The sequence below is a fragment of the Rhipicephalus microplus genome, chromosome 4 (assembly GCF_043290135.1).
Source record: "Rhipicephalus microplus isolate Deutch F79 chromosome 4, USDA_Rmic, whole genome shotgun sequence".
NCBI lineage: Eukaryota > Metazoa > Arthropoda > Arachnida > Ixodida > Ixodidae > Rhipicephalus > Rhipicephalus microplus.
In genome coordinates, this window is record NC_134703.1 from 106,503,973 (window position 1) to 106,526,899 (window position 22,927).

The 22,927-nt window shown below is 44.3% G+C and overlaps 2 protein-coding genes across 3 annotated transcripts in view; one reads left to right on the top strand and one right to left on the bottom strand.

The window, feature by feature from the left end:
- Positions 1-22,927, top strand: part of LOC142814398 (uncharacterized) — a 181,254-nt gene that overhangs the window by 112,725 nt on the left and 45,602 nt on the right. The window lies entirely within an intron of this gene.
- The window catches only part of LOC142814565 (uncharacterized), a 416,641-nt gene that overhangs the window by 107,695 nt on the left and 286,019 nt on the right, over positions 1-22,927 (bottom strand). The gene's annotated exons all lie outside the window — the stretch shown is intronic.

Sequence of the window (22,927 nt, forward strand, 5' to 3'; positions counted from 1 at the left end):
CTTCATGCAATCGATTGTCATCGCCTGGGCCGGATGGCATATCATACCGCCTATTATGCAATCTCGGTGATCGAGCTCGAAGTGCTTTGCTGGAAGTATTCAATGAGTCTTGGAGAGATGGAACGGTCCCCAGAGAGTGGAAAACAAGCCGGTTGGTTGCACTTCTCAAACCTGGAAAATCGCCTCTAGAGCTGACATCATACCGCCCAATAGCGCTGGCTAGTTGCGTAGGGAAGCTGATGGAGCGAATGATCCTTGCCAGACTCGAGTGGTTCCTAGAACGCCATAGAATATATCCAGACGCCATGGCCGGTTTTCGTCGTCTTCGGAGCTCCATTGACAATGTCATTGACCTGGTGACCTACGTACAACACCAGAAAATGAGCAGACGGTTATCTGTCGCACTATTTTTAGATGTCAAAGGAGCATATGACAATGTTTCTCACGAAGCCATACTTGACGCCCTCGAGTCAGTTGGTTTGGGTGGGCGAGTGTACCGCTGGATCCAATGCTACCTACATATGAGATCATTGTTTATGCAAACTGATGATGGGCCGACTTCTGAACATTATACACACCGTGGTGTTCCTCAAGGTGGTGTATTGAGCCCCACACTGTTCAACCTGGTTCTGATCGGTCTCGTTGAACGCATACCAGATTCCGTGCAGATATCTCTCTATGCAGATGATATTTGTGCCTGGACATCAGGTGTAACACGTCCTCAGGTACGTGCGAGACTCCAGAAAGCAGCGAATTCAATATCGGCGTACCTTAGAGAACAAGGCCTCGAGATTTCTCCTGAGAAATCGGCGCTGGTCGCGTTCACGCGGAAGGCAATGACGTCATATCCCATCGCCATCAATGGACACAGTGTCTGCTACGCCAGGACCCACAGGTTTTTGGGGGTCACGATCGATCGAAATCTCTGCTGGAGTCCCCATGTGGCCACTCTAAAGAAGCGCCTAACGGCCATCGCACAACTTCAAGTTCCTCGGAGGCAAAACGTGGGGCACATCAGTGCACGCGATGTTGCATTTGTACAAAACGCTGTTTCTGGGGTACCTGCGGTATAGCTTGCCGGTTCTGACGAACGCTTGCAAAAGCAGTATACGCACAATAGAAAACGCCCAGGGCCAGGCACTCAGAGTTTGTCTTGGATTACCACGCTGTACATCAACAGCGGAAACCATCGCAATCGCCAAAGATCATCCGGCCACAGTACACATTACTTTGGAGGTGCTTAGAGCTCATATTAGACACCTTGCTCGCGCCCCTGCCCACCACCTAGCTTCGCTTCCAGAAGATCGACCGAGTGCCTCCTTCTGTAAGAGAGTATTGACTTTCCGTGAGTGCCTTCCAACAGTCTACACACCTCCGGAACGGATACTAACACCTCCTTGGTGCTTGGACCGACCAAAACTGCGCTTGACAGTGCCGGGGATTCGCAAGAAGGCGGAGCTATCGGCGCCAGCTTTAAAGCAGATGATTCTACTCATGCTACACGAAGAATACAAAGATCATGTCAAACTTTACACGGATGGCTCGACAACTGTTGGAGGATCTGCAGGAGCTGTGATCTTCCCAGCAAGAGCCGAAACCATCCAGTTCAGAACGTCACACAAGACGACATCGACAGCCGTGGAGCTCGCGGCACTCCGCAGCGCACTCCGCAGGATTGACCAAGAGACACCACAAAAATGGAGCATTTTTACTGATTCGAAACCAGCTCTCCTATGTCTACACAATACTCTACGTCCTGGACCTCAAGATCAATTGGCGCTCGAAATACGACAACTGTACCATCACCTAATAGACGAAGGACATGACATATCTTTTCAGTGGTTACCAGGCCATTGCGGCATCATCGGTAACGAGCATGCCGACAATGCAGCTAAGAATGCTCACGAAAATGGAGTGATGGAACCTATTCCACTATCAAGAAGCGACGCAGCAGCAAAGATTAATACGCTTGCGCAGGATGTCGCAAGGTCTATGCGGAATACGCCCGGTTTTCTCCACACCCGTCTTCACCGCCTGGACCCATGCCTACGACTTACTATTCCATCTGGCCTACCCCGATCCGAGACGACCCTTCTCTGCCGTATGTGGCTTGGGGTGTCTTTCACGAACGCTTTTGCCTGCCGCATCGGAATGAGAGACAGCGCTACATGCGACCATTGCGACAATGACGAAACAATTGAACATATTTTATGTCAGTGCCCCCAGTACAGCTCTCAGCGACAGTCCCTCTCAGCAGTGTTTGCTCGCCTCGACGACCAGCCATTTTCTGAGCAGTCAATCTTGGAATGTCGGAAAGATCGAGCTTCACGCCAGAAAGCAACGAAGGCGCTGATGAAGTTTCTGCGAGCGACCCGCCTCGTAGAACGATTGTGACACTACTGTGTGCGAGTGTGTGTATGTGTGTTTGTGCTTCTCTTCCTCCCTTTCCCCTTACCCTTTCCCCAGTGCAGGGTAGCAAACCGGATATGTTTTCTGGTTAACCTCCCTGCCTTTCCGCATTAAAATTTTCTCTCTCTCTCTCTATGTAATTAAGAACATTAGCGAAGCCAATGAGATTCGATCGGAACCCAATGTCAGAGTCTCATTGCGAAGAAGCTGTAGCATGCGTAGAGGCAGAAAACTTACATTACACTTGTCGGAAGGAGTCGGCGTCCCACACCACAGTGGGCGTCTCTCACATGAAATAAGTTTGTTTTATGATGGCTACTGAGCGCGACAGTAGCGACTTTTGGTGACGCTGGTTTCAAGTGAGCGCAAATGTTGCAGACGGCGCTTGAAAAAGGTCGAGACTTGTGTTGGGGTTCTTTTGCAAGTGAAATCGTTGCACGAAGTTACCTTTAAAGCTTCACGTTATTTGGTCTCGCCAAGAAAAGAGATGTCCGGCACTCCGGGGTAATCAGTTAGACAGTGTCCGCATTTCTGATTTTGTCACTAATGATTCGTTCTTGCCCGAAGTGTGGATGTTGGAAAAGTATTCTTGACATCGTGTTGCGCGTGCAAGTACGTGAATTTATATGTAGAGATACAGTGGAGAGGCGAACCTCTGATACGAAGACTTCAGTGGCTTCTTTGGTAATGTTATCTGGCATTAGATTTCGCATCAGAGTATTTGTATTGAACACTGGAATATAATTTTTTTGAATCGAGTCAGAAGTTTTAGCGTTAAAGTATTGAGTTAAATACCGAATACGCCTGAATTAAGTTCTCAAACTCAACTGCCGCACCAGGGTAAGTTATTTTATTTTATTTATTTTATTTGCAGTACTGCTAGCTCCGAGTAGAGCCCTTAGCGGTGTGGATTTATGCAAGAACATATAAAAATAACAATGCAAACAATAAAACAAAGCTTGAAAAGGACATGATTCGTAAAACAACTACAAAGTAGAAAGTACAAATTGTCCAGCGAAAAATATTAAATGTTAACATAATAAATGCTATTACCAATAAATACCAAAAAATACCAATAAAACAATACATAACAAAAACGAGCGACTGAACTTTGTTTGCAACATCCACTTGTACGCACGTACTATCAAGCTCGTTTAACTCGAATACCGAGAGAGGAAAACATAAGTACTTAAAAATGTTGTTTGTTTGAAAAGGTAGTAAAGTGAACGGATTTTTGTTTCATGTGGCGTACCCTGAAAAAAGCATGACATATTCATAAGGGTTGCTTTTTAACTTACCTTTCACAAGTTTAAACATACTACGAAGGCATGCAACATTATTTCGGTCTGACAATGTCCGTAAACCTTCTCTTCCCTTCAATTCAGTAACAGACGTAATACCATACCAATTGAAGATAAACCGGACTGCTTTACTTTGCACCCTTTCAAATTTATTGATATTTACAGCAATAAATAGGTCCCAAGTGATCTTTACATAATCAAGCACAGGTAAAACAAGAGACCTGTACGCTAAAAGTTTGATGTCCTCGAGAGAATCACCAAGGCATCACTTCAAATAATGTAATTTTGTCATGGCGGTGTTAGCAATGTGCCTTATGTGATGATTCCAACGGAGATTATGACTGAAGTGAAGAACTAGGTACTTCAATGCCAAAACACGCAAAAGTTGTTTACTGCCAGCTGTATAATCAAATGCCATTGGGCGCTTCTTATTTGTAATCATCAGTACAACACTTTTAGTATAACTCACGCACATTTGCCACGTATCACACCGCTTCAGTGTGTGATCGAGGTCAGCATTCAGATTTACTTGGTCACCAAGTGAATTCATAACAAAATATAAAACGCAGACATCAGCATACAATTGAAGTCTCGAACTACAACCGTCACCAATGTCATTTATAAACAGCAAAAAAATTAAAAATAAAAATTATGGTCCCAGTAGTGAACTATGGGGTGCTCCTGACACAACTCGTAGAAATTTAGAAGGAAGTTCATTGTACATAACTTACTGCAGCTGAAATGTGAAGTATAGTTGAAGACAATTACAAAACCGATTGTTTTTTAACGTTTCGCGACCTTTAATTTGTTTTGTGTGGTAGATTTTATCGAATACCTTGGTGAAGTCCAAGAACACTGTCTCTATTCGACCTCGATCGTATATAGCAGAGGCAAGATCATGAACTGCTTCAAAAAGTTAGGTTATTGTCGAAAAACATCGCCTGAAGTCACATTGAGCGGGCGACCAAGTAGAATGAGCATTAAGAAAAGAAATTATATGTTGATAAATGACCTGTTCTAATAACATATCATAGGAGGAGGTTAGTGTAATAGGCTAATAATTCTTAATATGTTTTTTGTCGCCACTTTCAAATAAATGCTTTACTTTTGACAGTTTCCAGTCGTCTGGCAATGTGCTTGAAGACAGAGATGCATTGAATATAACTGTAAATAACTTCGGCGATTACTCTGCATACCTTTAAAAACAAAGCATTAGGTATTTCGCTTGATGCAGAAGATTTTCTCTTGTTTAGTTTCAATATTACTTACGTATGGTTCTCATTTGTTTGCTAAACAGAGCATTGCGAAACCATTACGACTAGAAAGTGCTCCGCCAAGTTTGTGGAGCCAACGTGCACGGCTTGACAAACCTGCGGTGATATCGAACATTAGTTGCTTAAGTGCAGTGGACTTGAGAAAGAAGACAGTGAACGTTTCTATGAAGCGCTCCAACATTTTGACTCGCCAGGCGACAGTGTGTGTGATATCATGTTTCCGAGTGGTGACTGGACACTCAAGGAGGAAATGAGGCTCATTCTTGAGTTCGTAAGCGTTACAGACCATGCATGCGACTGCTGGTGAGTGCCAATTATATACTCGTATGAGCGTGGTATGTATGGGCGTGGCATGTAATAGTTTTTAAACCTTCTACGCGAAAATTTTGGTGTGTCTGTCGGCACATTTGTCTGTGGTTTTTCAGTCTTTACGGCATCGGGTACTTGAAATGGCCGACCCCATCCACAGCACCCACCAATGTTGTTCAAGATTCAGCGTTCATACTTTTGCAATTGTCAATTAAAAAGCAATTATGGCGCGTGTTTGGGCGCCATAACAACACGTATATATTCTGCATGAGCGTCTTTTACTAGAAAAGGCATACATAAGGAATTTTAAGGACCGTAGCGCTTATCACGCTGCGCTGACAATCCAACGCTTGCACGAACAGGCGAGTGTTTCCAACGCTTTGCTAAGAGGAGACGGTGGTGGCACCTACCCGTTGCCTTGCGTTGTACACCTTCTCACCTCCGAGACGGGCGCGCACACCCGTCTCAGAGCCACGCGCTTTGTTTTCTAAGAAAACTGCCAAATGGCGCACATGTCTCACGTATGACGTGCTTTGATGCGCTCGTTCGCCTACGCTGCACGCTCGAGGCACTCCAACGCAGCGCCTCCTGAATACCAATCACCAATTTTCTTGCACAGAACGTCAAATAAATATTTTCTTCACTTTCTCCACACGCAAGGCTACCGTCTTTCGACGACATTTGCAGATTAAAGAGGAGATACGGGGCCGTTTTTTTCTGTTATAAAATATTCCTGTCCGAAGTTCAAAACAATTTTACGAATGTTGGGAGAAATGTGGTTACTAGTGGAAAAGAACCTTAAAAAAAAAAGGTATGGACAGGATCGAGTGCTAGACATCAACTGAAGTCTAGCTGTCTGTCTTGTCGTTACATTTCTTCATTTAAGCAATTCTCGTAGTAAGTTTATGTCACAGGTAGTGTATCCCTTGTGTCAGTGTTTAATTTTGATTGATTTCTGCAACAAGTTTTATTTCTTCTATTTACTTCAGAGTGCGGAACTTTATTGGTTTTTTCATCCGTGGTCATTACACATGAAATTGTAGGCAGAACTACATGTAGGCACACAAACGCATCCTTTTATTCAAATCGTGCGCAGAGGTAACGCCAACTTAACAGGCAAGCAGATTCCACTCCTCATTCAGCAGTATACGTCATGTAATTACACGAGGAGCACGGCAATGTGTCGCTGCCTTCACGCGAGGACCTCGAGTCGCTAGGTCAGGCTCGTGTTGCAGCGAACAGTCTGCATTGCGGAACGGTGCGTCAACCAGGAAGTTCGGTGAATGCGCCTAGAGGAAAGCTGTGGTATATTAGACGCTTCGCCCTAGCGAAGAAAAACGTGCCAACGCAGCTCAACATTCTTCAACGGAGTTAGTGTTAGCACGCCCTGTAAAACTATATGATTGAAGGGCCGTTGGTATGAGGACATGGCTGTTTCGTTCACACGTTCTTCTGCAGTTTTTTTTCTAAGAGTACTGGGTGACTTTGTGACTTTTTTTATACTCTCACTAAAGCAGATGTGATAGATGGGAGCAATAATTGGCTTTTATGTTCTGTAATGTTTGTGCCTGTTAACACCATGCATGTCAACGCGCATCAACATGCCGACTTTGCCTGTAAAGCGTGTTCTGCCTGTAGAACTAAACTGCATAACAAAGAAGCCATCTTCGAAGTTCGGTTGAGAAATTAATGAATAAGCTTCTTTAAACTAAGCTGAATAAAGAATGAATAAGCTTCATTAAACACACACACTCTCCCATCTGTGAACAATAAAGGTAAAAACACAAATTTTCTCACAAATTTGTTTTTTTATTTGAAGACAAAATGTTGGTCTGCAAAAATAAACACTGTAAGAGTGAAGCGTAGAAATAAAAATGACTCACAGCCACTAATTATTAATGAACAATGAACCAATGAGAGCCAGGCAACAACGACCGCGTAGTATGTGGCCCACTCGCGAACGTGTTTGCTCAGGACCAACCGTTCTCGCGTGTTTACTTGAGTGCGGTTTAACGGTACAACTGCGTGAGACAGGCAGCACTCCCACACGCTGTTACTGGCTGCCCTGAGAGGAATTTCTAGCAGTGCTTTCGCTAGTTACGAAGACCGCAACGAGCTTCAAACATGGCTGGAAAACTGCGTCAAAACACGTACTAAAAACGAGAGAGAGCGAGAAAGGAAAAAAAAAAAGAAGCGAGCTATGCGAATAAAGGAGAGAGACGGAGAGACATGGCTCGTATGTCAGTCACGTGTGAAGTAGCACTGATATTGTTCGGAGTCGATCGAAGCTTCGTTCTTTCTTTTTAGTGATGACTTTGCGGTTCTGTGATAGAGTGTGCGCTATTTTTATGTCGGCTCGGGCGTCATAGTACGAAACCATGAATCGCGGTGAGGTGGCAAATTGCCAAGTGGGGCTGGCGCGAAATGAAAAGCTTGGACGGCGGCAGCCGACGCCCACACGCCAGCTACGCGCACGTCTTCGGCTGAAGGGTGACTGCGAACGCCGCTCGCGTTTGTGTTTCCTCCCCTAACGGCATTGCTGTTCGATTACCGATACATTGAGCTGAACGAATGTTCACACACTCGCATCTATATTTTAGGCTGAAATAGTAAACTTAGATTATATATAAATTCGATAGGTCTTCACGTCGCTGGGCATCACCGCGACATATCCATCTCTAAATTCAACCAGTGCCCAAGTTAGACGTAGTTCTATATCGTAAGTACCCTTTCCCATTGACAAGCAGGCTTCTGTACTATGCTTAGAAATCGTATTGGCTAAAACATTTTGTGTCGACCGCTTTTATCCCAAGATGTTGTTTTGCGAATACGAGTACAGGGTTGTGGGTTGGGTCACTGATATTGATGTTCAGACGCCAGGCGTTATAGACGCAAAAGAAACAAGCTGGAAATACACTACTCAATAATTGTCTTTTAAACCACATGTTTTGGTTCTATATATTATATTTTGGCAACACGAATGGTATATTGTACAACGGATAGTAGTCAGTTTGACGTGTTCATATGAGTCACCAGCGTTGTATCGCGGGGATGCATGAAGAATATACAGACATCAGCAAAACAATGTAGGAATTGATCATACGAGAGACTGTATATGGACATGAACGTCCACAATACGATATTCAACACGTCATGGTGTCACAGTTATTTGAAAAGTCAGCGCATCTTGCGCCATGTTGCGTAAGGCTGGATTGCAACAGAGCTCGTTGGGCGTCTTGCTGGGAGTGCTTTAGCTAGGCCACCTTCTCACCTATGTCTTTCCCACCCCTTGCTCTGATGTGCCATGTATAGTTACGCTTGCTCTGTTTTTTGGACGTTTTTGTGTTTATTTTTTCTTTCTCAATATGTCTTTCTCACTGTCGCTCTTTCTAATTTTTTATATTCTTTTCTACCTTCGTCTCTTTCTCTTTATGTCTCTCCTTTCGATTTTCTGTCTGTTTCTATGCAGTTCTTCACTTCCTTTAGGTCTATTTGTCTGTATCAGCTCTATGTATGCTTACTCTCTCCTAACTCTCTCCCTTCATCCTTTCCACCCACCTTTACCTCGCATTCATTTCCACTCCGTTACTATACTACACTGTACAGATCGGTACCACGCTATCTTTTTGTGACTGGACCGCCAAGTGGCTACGACTCTCACCTTTGAATAGTTTGAGCGATTTCAAATTTAACCTAGCCAATCTTTTTTTCGCCAAGAATTTCTTTTTATTTAATTGTAACTCTTCAGTGCTTTCTCGCTCTGCGTGTTCGTTCCTCAGGCTTCCGAATTTTTGGTCCCACGCCAGGCCAACAGTGCGTGTGTTGTGGGAGTGAAAAAGAAAATGAAGAGGAGGAGGAGGTCGCCTGTTCTCGATGATGATAATTTTCTATGTAAGACACGCGATAAATTGTTTCTATAGCAACTCTGCTTGCTGTAACACCTCTGCTGTAAAAAAGTATAGACTATCTTTATCCACATGGGAGCTGCCACTTTTTTCGTCGTTTCGTTTACGTTTTTTTTTCTTATACCTGGAATTTACGGCGTCTTCTGTGTTAGCGCAGCTGTATTGACCGACAGAGCAAAACGTCGCTGATACAAATCTCGCTGATTGATCAAAAGTATTCGTATCATCCGCAGTTGATACTACCATAAAATACAGAAAGTTAGTATGCGTAAAAAAAGCTGACGTACATTTTCTTTCATTGTTTCTGAAGGCAACAACAACACCATACACATCTTTGAAGGATTGCCAGTAAAAAGCCTTGTATTGGTTGATAAATGGCGAGTGCATGCGTGCGTAACTAATGAACGTTTTTTCGCGTGACAACAAAATGATGCGGCGAAAATGACTGAAGGAGCGTGATCCACGGAACACATGAAGGCCAGAACATTTTAGAACCACTGCTCGTTCTTCTTATTAATATTATCTTATCACGATGATGTAAATGATGTTTTTAGGGAAATTTATGGCCGTGCGTGCACAATCCGTAGGTTTGCTGAAAGTTAGGGAGTCGCCCGTGGAAATTGTAGAGTTGGCCGGCTGCACGCCCCGAACAATCGTGCAAGTTGATGTGGCGTGGCGAGGTCAAGCCGTCCTCCGCCAGGACTGTCCGCTTCTTCTTTAGGTGTTGGTCTTCCGTTCATAGCATACCTCACTAGGATATGAAAGGCGCATGTAAACGAAAATCAACGACGCTTCCTCAAACACAACAGCATGCATTGACGCTTTGAGAGGGAGGGAGAAACGCGACGCCAATACTATCTGTAAACTATGAACACGAATGCACCTAAAGGTACGTTAAGGCCTCCGACATTCACGAGCGCAATCTAGAAAGCCACGACGTGCGACTGATGGCAGCTGGTGGGCCTCACACGCCCACGCTTGGCTTCCGGTGAAAACGCATAAATTCCGCGACACCACGGGCAACACCTGTTCGTACCTGCGTGGGTACGTACGTTCACATCAAAGGTCGTGGAGGTGAAAATCAGTTCCCAACAACCACACTCCATTACACTGCAGGCTATTGGTTCTTGGCCGGGCCCACACAAAAAGTTTGTATGACGACGAAATCTTTATTAGTCATAAACGCATCACCGAGGTTTCGAGGTATCACTGTGGTTATTTTACCCTTGCTACTGTAATAATGAGGAGCGTATAGTGTAAGACATTTATACTCATTCGCATGCTTTTGAAGTTTGTAGAAATATTTTGAACATAGCCCACTTTTCTGCCGGCACACTCATCGTGTCCTAATTTGGACAATGGTGAAGCTTTGTTGGAATGACTGCTATTCAAGGCGTCAAATCCTAGCTGCGTATGGTGTAAGGCTACGAAGCGTGAACGTGGCATTTCGGCAAGGTGGAACGGGCTCATTTATAATATATGGAGAAGATATAGGATGAGAAATATAGATATGACATGGAGTACATGTAATCAGCTTGATGTAACTTACAGCGGCTGCTCAGGTAATTCTGCTTGCATTTTCCGGTAATACAATAATTCTCGCGAGAGCATATAGGCATTGCCTTTATTTCTATTCACTCTAAAGCAGGCCAACAGGTCAGCAGGCCCACACCATCGCTTGCATGTGGGTCTGGTAGAGGTCTGGTAGAGAAATGGTAGATGATTGCAATGTGTCAAGAGAGTGTTGTATAATTGAGGAGCTCTCTCAATTTATCTCGTTGCGACAACGCAGGAGACGCAATACAGTAAACGCAGTGAACCACGAACTCAATCGTCTTCTTTGTTCACATTAACGTGGTGTCAGTGAAACTCTCAATTTTTATTTCTATGGCATTTGCATTTCACTAGGACATTTACAGTTCACCTTTTCTTCCACCACGAGAGATTCTTTTCGTGGTAGACGCGTGCATGAAAGCGACTGGGTTCATGCATATTTCATTGTCACCATTTCTCATGTTCATCACTACTCCTTAAATCCTTCGCCATTAGGACAGGTGGCATCACGTCGGCGGGAGTTTGAGCTCTTACCATGTCACGCAACGACTGCGCGCTAACCGATTCAGGTCATGGCGCTGGACAATTATATTACTATTTTTTTTTAGAAAGCAGACGTTGTCATGGCAACACGTTCATGAGAGCACGCAATTCGCCAAACTCAATCATCCCGAGAGACAAGCGACTGAGAAAAATAACCAGGAGACTCCATATAGAGTGACGAGTGTGCCCCGAAAGATGTGTCGAGTGTCCTGAACGCGTTTTTTATGCTTCTTTTTACCCCACAAACGAAATCAGGCTAAGATAGATCCAGAGGTGGAAACGCTGAAAGAAGGCTGTATGGTTGAGTCGTTTATCCACCCTCCACCAGACCTCGCCTGCAGCTTAACCTTCGAGCGTGCGAACTCCGGGACACAACGAGTGACATTTAGTGGCTCCCGGGAAAGATGAGGTCCAAGTGCCGTGTAGCGCAGTAAGTGAATTATGAGTCACCCGCAAAGGCAAAGTGTTGCTTGGACAAAGAGTTTACTTGGAGGACGGAACAAACAGGTGGCTCCGTGATTAGCATGTTCGCAGCGAAGCGTTGAAAGGGTAACAACTAGAAAGAAAAGGTCAATTTGACTGCTGTATTTGTTTACGTTGTATTTGTAAAACCGTGATACATGCATTTGTGATTGCGCAAAGCTGAGATAGCTGACAGTTTTACGCTTTAGTGAGGTGTGTGTGTGTGTGTGTGTGGGCGTGTGTGCGTGTGTCCGATTTAAAAGAAAAATACGTGGGAGTCACCTGTGTCAAACTCAGCAGTAGTAAGTTTGAGGAAATGAAATCTTCAACGAATGAATGATAGACTAGAACATAGGGTAAATAAAAAATCAATGAAGAAAATATTGACAGAATAATTCAGTAAGAGTAAATAGAAAGGGCATAGGTGTTAAATGGTGTGCTGATTAAGTATAAGAGCGTAAGTTATGTAATGTAAACCAATTGTTTGCGTGTCCGAAATGGTTAAGGTAGTGTTTCAGTGCTAAGTGTAAGCGTTGTGTTTACCGTATTGGTTAAGGCAGTGTTGAGTTGTACACGATCACTGGCCTACTGTGTTGACCAATACATACGTTCGAGAGCACCCAAAGGACGCCCGGGATGCCTCTTTGGCCTACTCGTCGAGTTGAATGAACAACCATGGAAGGCTTTGAAAATATGATTGATGAACATAGCTTTTACGCCTAAGTTCATTACTTGCGTTTACCCTCTGAGTCTATGGTGTAGCTCCTGCGTAAGTGGCGATGGCTACATGGCTCTCATAGAACTGATTATAATTGGTGTCGATAGAACCTAGGTGGTGCGCACTCAAAAATAACGTCACAGCTTACCCGGCAATTAACGAAAATGTTTGCTGCCATGTCACTCGCTCTCTCTTTTCCGCTTTAATTTTCTACGAAACGCTCCTACTCGATTTGAGAATTAGGAAGGGCCCATTAATGTGCGAAACGCATAGTTCTTTTTATTTTCTGTTAGGCTGGAAGGCTGAAAAAATAAAGGCGCCAGAACTGGTACCCCATGCAGCTTCATCGTTGAAGGACGCTCAGCCGCTAACTGTGAAGTTTTCCACGATTGCAAAACGATCACTTCACGTACGGTTGCGTGGGCGGACGTGTTTGTATACCTCCATTGGGCAATTAACGGGAAGTTCTGTTTGCACGCGGGTATATGCAATTGCTGGAGCGGCGAACTGGCAAACGCAACGTACAAACAAAGGTTTCGACACAGATAAAGAGTGTAAAGTAATCCTGCCGCAAGAGCTCCCCTGAATCTAAAAGTGATGATTCCAAACTCGTGTAATGAGTGGACTTCGAAGGGCACGGTTGTAGCAGGGTCTGTGTGCGCACGGAGAATAACAACGGAGCATTGGACCTTTCGTCACCATCGCCCCCCCCCCCCCACCGCCCACTCTCCTCTGCTCTTTGTGCCTTGCTTTTCCTAGCGTTGCAGCCCAGCAACAGTTGTGTTTGGAGCCTCATTTGCATGTTGCGCCAAACACATTTCAACATTGCTAATATTCTGGTTCTATCTGGCGAGAAGACTCGTTTACGCAAGTGTGAAAAGGCTCTTTGTTTTTGCAAAAAACAGAATAAAAATGTGTCAAGTGTATATGAGAGAAAACAACTTTGCGCACTTTAATAGGTGTCAACGTCTTGCTTAGTATTGATACCATTATTAGCAACCACAGTAAAATCTTGCCAAGTTTTGTGTTATTTAAACGTAAACACATCGTAAACACAACACATCGTAAACAGAACGCTCTTCCGAGTAAACGCATTGCGCAGACTTGTGAAGCATAAGCTTATCTGTTCGTTAGCTTCCTCGTCTGTTTACTTGCTTAACTCGAAGCCTCCTGATAATCATTCAACAAGCTGCCCAGTCGCAACGGCTCTCCTTTCCCGACGCAGTGAAGCAGTAACTAAGCTAAATGTGTACTGAAGTGTCACCTTGTTGCGCCAAAGCGAAGTACGCCGATGAACGCTGCAGAAGTTGACGCCTTTAAACGAAAGTAAAGCGTAAGTATTCATCGGCTGCTGCGTGGTGACAAACGACCCTAAAACAAACGACCACATTGATTTGACATATGGGTGTTCTGCTGGTTTACGCTGATAGTGCCCTCTGGGGAACTACAAGAGGGCGACGTCTGTCGTGCAGTGTTGGATAAAATACATGAGCGAGATCGTGCTCTTCAGAAAAATGATGTTAGCTACTTGAAATGTATTTTGCGAGAAAACTTGTTGCCCCAGGGCATGCAGCTAAAAAAACCAATGGTCATTGTATATATATATATGTATATGTATGTATATATATATATATATGTATGTATATATATATATATATATATATATATATATATATATATATATATATATATATATATATATATATATATATATTGTAGGTCTTCCCTCCCTCTCCCATTTATGAAAATGTTGGTGACCAATGAGTGTAAGTCAGTGCGGCGGAGGGGACACCAGAAGTCGCAAGTCGCAATCCGATGGGTGAACATGCGAAAGCACTGAAACTTTAGTACGAAAACCGGCGTCTGGTGCCAGTATGCCTATATAAGTCACCACACTTGAACCGGTACTCATTGCGCTACAAGTGCCTAAAGCTATAGTAAATGCTGTCGCACAACTTTTCAAATGGCCTATTTATTTCAACGGGAAGCGAGAACTTACCAAATGCAGAACTTAATGCGTGTAACTGAACTCCTACTACTCTGTAAATATGTGGGAGGAGCTCTTTAAGTGAGAACATTGTTATACGCCGACTATATTCAGGAAACCAGACGAAAAATGTCCGGTTTCCCGTCTAAAACCGGCGCTTTATACGGGACCTGATTAAAAGTGAAGTATACATTGCGATTGCCACTCAAAGTTTCATGGTTAATAAAGGACATTGCTTGCGTACGAGACTGGTTAGTAAGGGTTTGGCTGAAGTACATTATGCTGTAATTGTGACAGCTTTAGGAGAACTATAACTTTCTGAATTATGCAGAAAGAACAGCTTTATGTTCTGTCTCGCGATATGGAAGTTTATGGTACACCAATCTAAGTCCCAAACGACAATCAAGTTTCTGAGCTCATGACACCTCACCGGTACAGTATGTCTTATACCACAATGTTCGCTCATACATAGTCGTAAAACATTACTGTTACAGATTTGTCAGGTAAAAGGTCTTCCCAGATTGTATGGACATGTGCCCGTTAGAAGTTGTTTTCTGCCTCGATATACAGGTTTTCCCGCTCAATTTAATCCAAGCGCCAGCCAAATTAGTCTAGGCGCCAGTCAATTTAATCCAGCCGCCACTGAAATTAATCCAGGTGCCATTGATTTTAATCCAAGTGCCACTGAAATTAATCCAACCGCCAGCCGATTTAATCCGGACGCCAGCGAATTTATTCCTGATGACATTGTCACTTCAAAACAACCCAGAATTTTCGGGAATGCGTGGAGTGAATAGCTTTGGAGTGAATTTAACAGGGAAAAACCATGAATGAGTCACTCATGACACAATGTGACTCGCGCGACAATATCTCGCCTATCACCCGCGTAAGCACTATTCACACCTTCGACATGCAAAGGAAACGGCGTCCACACAGTAATAACTTGATACTTATTAACCAGGCCGATGATCTCATCACGAGTGACTTAGGTGACGACCTCACGCATATCACCCACGCATGCACTGTTTTAACCTCCCGTCATGCATATCAAATGAAACGTCTTTGAAAGGGCGGGATCTTGATACCTAAAACTCGGCCAAGCCACCCGATCACCAGTGACTCAGGGGACGTCATCACCCATATCACCCGCACACGTAATTTACTCGCCTACCGACATGCATACCAAACGAAACGTCTTTGAGAGAGCGATAACGTGTTACCTATGACTCGGCCAACTGACTTGATCACTTCTGATTTAGGTGACGTCATCACGCCTATCACCCACGCACGCAATGTCTAACCTGCCATCATGTATACCAAACGAAACGTCTTCGAGAGGCTAATAAATTGAACGCTGTCAATCGGCAGAGTGACGTGATCACTAGTGCTCTGCTGGTTGAAGCCGCGGGGCGCTCTATGCAGCACATCCAGCGTGTGGACTGTGCCGCTTATGATAGGCACATTTACACTTTTGTACAAGCTGCCCTCGACTGCCTTGATATGTAGAACACTGCTCAGCAGCACATCTATGGGTGCGTGTTTATGAAAATTGCTTTGCCTGTATAATAATAAATTTTGTTTCTCACGGACTTGCCCCAGTTCTCTTTCATCACCCATTTCATAACCAATTTGACGAGCCCGACGTTATCAGAACAACAATTTTTTTCCTGAGGTACGGCAGATGTTTTAAACGGGCATCATATATGCTTCGGCGTTGCGAAAACATGTCAGGTAGGTCGTAACTATAGAGGCCAGCTCTATAGGCACCGAAAAACCGGGATTTAGGCCCCAATAATAGGTGGCCAAAACACTCTTTCAGGCTTCCAAAATTGTGAATATAGGCAGAATAATCTTTGACAAAACTCAAATTTTCCAATAAACAGGTGTGGTATCTGTCTCTACGACATGAAAGCAAGCAAAAATGTTCTAGTTTATAATTGTACAAACGGGTAATGATTTAGCATAAACATGCGTTTTTCCGCGGGGTTCGCAGAATACGGTCTCTCCATTTCTAGTTCAGCATGGTCAGTTAAGTGTGCACTATCGTAGAAATATGCTTCTGGGTCTCTTTCTGTGTGCCATAGCTAAGAAGGGCTATACATGCGCAAATAGTCAGAGTGCCAGGCGCCAGAAGGATTTTTTTTTTTTTGCGGCGTATTAACTTGGCCTAACCACACAGGCTCAATTTTTCTTCTGTCTGTGAATACTTTAAGGGTCGTTACACAAACTTAAGAGTTTTGAGAAGCGTAAAGGAATGAATGCACTGAGCGCTCAAGATCTCATTTACCAAGATTTCCAGTACTACGCGTGGCATAAAGAGGTGATAGGCCAAACTGAACACGGCTTCACCTTCATCTCATGGGCGTGCGCCCCGACATAGTGAAGGTGATAGAATGGTCCTGCCTATGTAAAAGTAGTACGTGACACTGCGAGAACTATTTGAGACAACGTGTGTAATTTGTACAAACTGTTGCCTAAATAGAAGCATGAAAGTTTACAAAAATGTTAGAACACACAGGCGAAATCTATTCACCCTATTTATTTAATTTTATATCGAGAGAGACGCGAGACTAAGGTGCCTCCATTTTGTTTGCGTTGGTGTTCTCGCAGTTTGCGCATTTTGTCGGGGCCAGCATTCACAACGCTGGGCGTGGTTTTGGTGTATCGTCCCTAGCAGAAGATGCAGCGGTGTGACGCTGTGTATCGGGGTAAGGATACGTTATCCAAGCCAGCCTCTCCAAACGTGCGCGCAGATAGGGACCCATCCCACAAAAACTCGCAGTACAATACAAAGGAACATCGAGACGGCAGAACACCGCTTGCACGCACGGGCTGACATGGGCATCTCATGCGAGTGTAGGTTACGCGCGCATGACGTGCTCATGCACGTCGTGTGATGCTCCAGCTCCGAGTGAATTTCATACCAATAGCGGGGAAGGAATTGGACTTACAAAGTCTTCTTAGAGTTAGTGGTGAAGGTTTCAAGCTCACCTCCTGAGATTATGCTTTCGCCGCTTCTAATGATCAAATTAAAATTTCTAGTGACTCAAACCTTTTCATTGGGCAGGCAACATTTTCCACTGCCTAAATAAATATTTTCAGGTGACCCAGTGAAGCACCACATGTAAATGACAAAAACCAAACAAAAACTACATAGATATTGCTTTTTTTATCTGCACTCTACTTCCTTACTTCCCCTGATGACTCTCCACAGTTTCGCATTCATTCTTCATCTTCCTGCCGCTGCACAGAGGCACGTCCTGCTCCCTACGCATCTGAGCGCACACTGGAAAGAGGCTGAGCAGACGACGCGACATGGATGGTATACATGTGTAGAGGCTAGTCTACCTCCCTCTTGGCTAAAATGCCTTCTGAGTTTGACAGTTTTAAACGTAACTCGTGAAATGAAGAGTAGTTTGCACCACACAGTGTCCCGAAACCTATACTTTGCCCGGTAACATGAATACCGGGCTCAGTGGTACTTGAAAGCAAAATTTCAGGTTAAATAGCGTTTATATAGGCATCGATTTTGAAAACAGACATTTGCAGGCACCTATACGAATTGAGGCTACAACGCCCGAAATAGGTATATATGGGCACTATAAAAGCACTATAAAAGCTCTCCTCGCCCTCTAATTTGTGCTCACGTGTCAAAATGACACGATATGAGCACAAGAAACGAAACAGGCGTTTGCATATAATTCGGCTATAGTCATAACACTGTATATCCTTAATCAAGCATAAGACGCACGGTCTGCCTGCTCCAAAGCTTGCTACAAAAAGATTTGTCTACCACTCCTTCGGCTCAACAGTTATTTCATCTGGTTATCCTGTGAAACAAATCCGTTGTAATAGAGGGCAGTCCCCATACTTGAGATACATACTATTGCTATTTGCAACTGGCCATTTGCTGATGCGCCATTCAATGCTGTGGCTGACTGGTGCCTTCCTTTCTACATTCTACGCCACGCCGTTTCTTATAGGTTAGTGTGCTTGGAATAAGCGTGCCTGTTTAGTGTAGAACGCCTGTCCGTTCACAGTATTGCGGCCTGGCTGCCCGCATTTTCAAGGCATACTTCGAAACACGAGAAGCAACAAAAAAGCCGCCTACATCTTCCCACACGACGACCTTGAGTAAAGGCGTCGCAGAGAGGTCAGGGTATCGGTTGAATGTTGCGTAATGGAGTATTGTTTGGAAAATGCTTAATTGTCATTTTGCCTTTATTATTCCTACTTATTGAATGAAGTAGAACCGTTGCCATCAACGAGTAGTGGGACGCTGATGTTGGGTTGTACCCCAGTGCTGCTTGAAGGTACTGTTGCTTGCATCGCCTCTACTCGAGTCAAGAAAAGCGTCAAGTCAAACAAAAGCCGTGTAAAGACGCCTTTGACAGAATTCGAAACGCGCGATCTGGTGGCTACATATACCGGTTAGCCGGTGAACGGCTGTGCAGCGCGAGAAGTAAGTTTTTTACAAGCAGACGCTGCCTGCAACGGCCTTCAAGTTAATGTTCTCTCAATGACGTTTCGTTTGATATTCATGAAAGCACGTTAGAGAGTGCTTGCATGACTGCTAGTCGTGATGACGTCACGTGAGTCAATAGTGATCAAGTCGGTTGGCCGATTCATAAGTATAACATTATTGCTCTCTCAAAGATGTTTCGTTCGATATGCATGAAAACAGGTTAGGACAGCGCGTGCGTGTGTGATAGACGTGATGACGTCACATGAGTCACTAGTATTCACGTCGCTAGGCCTAGTGAGAGCGTTCAAGTTATTACTCTCTCTAAGACGTTTCGTTTGATATACATGAAGGCAGGTTACAGAGTGCTTGTGTGGGTGTCAGGCATGATGACGTCACGCCAGTCACTAGTGATGACGTCACTGGGCCTTGTGACAGCGTTCAAGTTATTACTCTCTCAAAGACATTTCGTTTGATATGCATGAAGACAGGTTTGGACACTGCGTGCGTGTGGGATAGGCATGATGACGTCACGCCAGTCACTAGTGATGACGTCACTGGGCCTTGTGAGAGCGTTCAAGTTATTACTCTCTCTAAGACGTTTCGTTCGATATACATGAAGGCAGGTTACAGAGTGCTTGCGTGGGTGTCAGGCATGATGACGTCACGCCAGTCACTAGTGATGACGTCACTGGGCCTTGTGACAGCGTTCAAGTTATTACTCTCTCAAAGACACTTCGTTTGATATGCATGAAGACAGGTTTGGACACTGCGTGCGTGTGGGATAGGCGTGATGACGTCACGCCAGTCACTAGTGATGACGTCACTAGGCCTTGTGACAGCGTTCAAGTTATTACTCTCTCAAAGACATTTCGTTTGATATGCATGAAGACAGGTTTGGACACTGCGTGCGTGTGGGATAGGCATGATGACGTCACGCTAGTCACTAGTGATGACGTCACTGGGCCTTGTGACAGCGTTCAAGTTATTACTCTCTCAAAGACATTTTGTTTGATATGCATGAAGACAGGTTTGGACACTGCGTGTGCGTGTGATAGGCGTAATGACGTCATGTGAGTCACTAGTGATGAAGTCACGCGGCCTAGTGCCAGCATTCAAGTTATTACCCTTTCAAAGACGTTTTGTTTGATATGCATGAAGGCACATTATAGAGTGCTTGCGTGAGTCTTAGGCGAGATGACGTCACGCCAGTCACTAGTGATGACGTCACTGGGCCTTGTGACAGCGTTCAAGTTATTACTCTCTCAAACACGTTTCATTTGATATGTATGAACTCAGGTTAGACGCTGCGTGCGTGGGTGTCAAACGCGATGACGTCACACGAGTCACTAGTGATCACGTCACTCTGCCGATTGACAGCGTTCAATTTATTAGCCTCTCGAAGACGTTTCGTTTGGTATACATGATGGCAGGTTAGACATTGCGTGCGTGGGTGATAGGCGTGATGACGTCACCTAAATCACAAGTGATCAAGTCAGTTGGCCGAGTCATAGGTAACACGTTATCGCTCTCTCAAAGACGTTTCGTTTGGTATGCATGTCGGTAGGCGAGTAAATTACGTGTGCGGGTGATATGGGTGATGACGTCCCCTGAGTCACTGGTGATCGGGTGGCTTGGCCGAGTTTTAGGTATCAAGATCCCGCCCTTTCAAAGACGTTTCATTTGATATGCATGACGGGAGGTTAAAACAGTGCATGCGTGGGTGATATGCGTGAGGTCGTCACCTAAGTCACTCGTGATGAGATCATCGGCCTGGTTAATAAGTATCAAGTTATTACTGTGTGGACGCCGTTTCCTTTGCATGTCGAAGGTGTGAATAGTGCTTACGCGGGTGATAGGCGAGATATTGTCGCGCGAGTCACATTGTGTCATGAGTGACTCATTCATGGTTTTTCCCTGTTAAATTCACTCCAAAGCTATTCACTCCACGCATTCCCGAAAATTCTGGGTCGTTTTGAAGTGACAATGTCATCAGGAATAAATTCGCTGGCGTCCGGATTAAATCGGCTGGCGGTTGGATTAATTTCAGTGGCACTTGGATTAAAATCAATGGCACCTGGATTAATTTCAGTGGCGGCTGGATTAAATTGACTGGCGCCTAGATTAATTTGGCTGGCGCTTGGATTAAATTGAACGGGAAAACCTGTAGATGTACTATATGTTGTCAAATGTGGTGATAGCGGTGTGAATTGACTAGAATCTCAAAACTAATATGGAATAGGCAATCGGCATTGTCACAGCAAGAAAGTTCTGTTCTTTACTTCGGGAATTTAAGCCCCCATCACCACCCAAATGAACAAATGCACCTTTTTTTATTGGACCTTACGCTTTTGTTATACGACTTGATATAGAAATGTCGATGGACCACACAAACTTAAAAGGCGTAAATCTACTGTTGAGTAATTGTAGCTCACGCATTGTGGTAACCTTAGTAGAAGACATACTGATTTTGTTTCAATACTTTTCTGTAGGTAGTTATTGCGTGTAATAAGCGTCATGATGGCTATTCTGCGTACTTGGCCGTTACTCTCTGTAGCATTAGTTTTGTGCAGTAAAGCAAGTATATATGCTTTGCATTATTTGACAAGAACCCTTCGTTATATTATAAGCAGAAGTTGTCGGGCATCCTGGAAGGCTATTCAAACTTCCGAGGCGAAGATGAACACCAAAACAAAGTACACGTTAATCTGTTCCTTTGGAACTTACTCTGTCCTTGTTCGGGTTTCGTACCAAACAGACTGATCAGACGGCATGTTTTCGGGCAGTGGTAAACATTGCGTAGAAAAGTTTCGTTTGCACAGTTACTCTAAGCATTGAGTTTTATAAATAATTCATGAGTAAATCAACTGTCGTTGTGCTCCCGGTTTTGCGAAAACGAGTTCGGACGTTTTGATTACTTTTGTCGATGTTTCAAAGTTTGTGTCTGAGCTCCGAGCAAAAGAGTGCGGATGTAAGAAAAATAAGACGTACGCCTCGATTTGTCGGACTCTTTCCGCCACTTTTACCGACAGAAAAGCGATCAAAAGACGCTACGCTACGCGACTCGGATGACAGGACGGCTGCCTCGAGTTATTGAGCGCGCAAGCAGGCGTTTCGGGGCTCCTCCTAAGTCTGGCGAAATTAATTTCGCTGAAACGCTGTGGCAAGTCTTAAGGCTCGCTGGGCTCCATGGATTGCGCAAGAAATTCGACACATTCCAAGGGCATTGAGATGCAGAAAACACTTCATCAGCGGGTTCCTTTAGCTCGAGAGTAGGAGAAAACTGCGAAGTGTGATTCGATAACGAAATTATGGGCGATCCGTGGTAGCTGAATCAATGCGGCTTAGTTTTTTTTTCTGGAAAGGGCCTCCAACCCGCTTGGAGTTCAAACGCGAGTGTGGTTTGTTTCTCGAGAATTATCTCCCCATCGTCAATTATTTCTTCATAAAACGCAATAGCTCCACTTACGGTACCATAAATGTACAAAACGAAGTGAAATCACCTCACTGAGCCCGATTGTCATGCGAGACAAGGCGGAACGAGCGTGCGACTGCATGACGTAGCAGGGCCGTAGACAATTTATAACTGACACCTGTCGTATATGCACCAATCAAAAAATCATTTCCGCATGACGTAACGTGAATATAATGATGACGTCGAGAAGAGCGACGAATGAACATAGCAGGAGACGCCGAATAGAATAGAGTGTTCGTTTTCTGAGTTTACGGAGGCTGTTAGTCGCTCTTTAACGTAGTGATTATTTTTAGCCGAGTCGTAGCACTCATACCATAGCATCGCATCAACGGGCGCACCGCCAAGTTTTGCGTTTGTCTGGCATAAAGACGAGATAGTTTCTGTCTATAGCATATATGTATCACAAATGAGAAAATACCCTCAACGCGCGACTACAAGAGCAAGCCCAAATAAGGGGCATTACACTGTACGATAGCTTCTTAGCGTCCAATTTGTTCTACAAAGACTGCATTAAGACTATACTCTTGA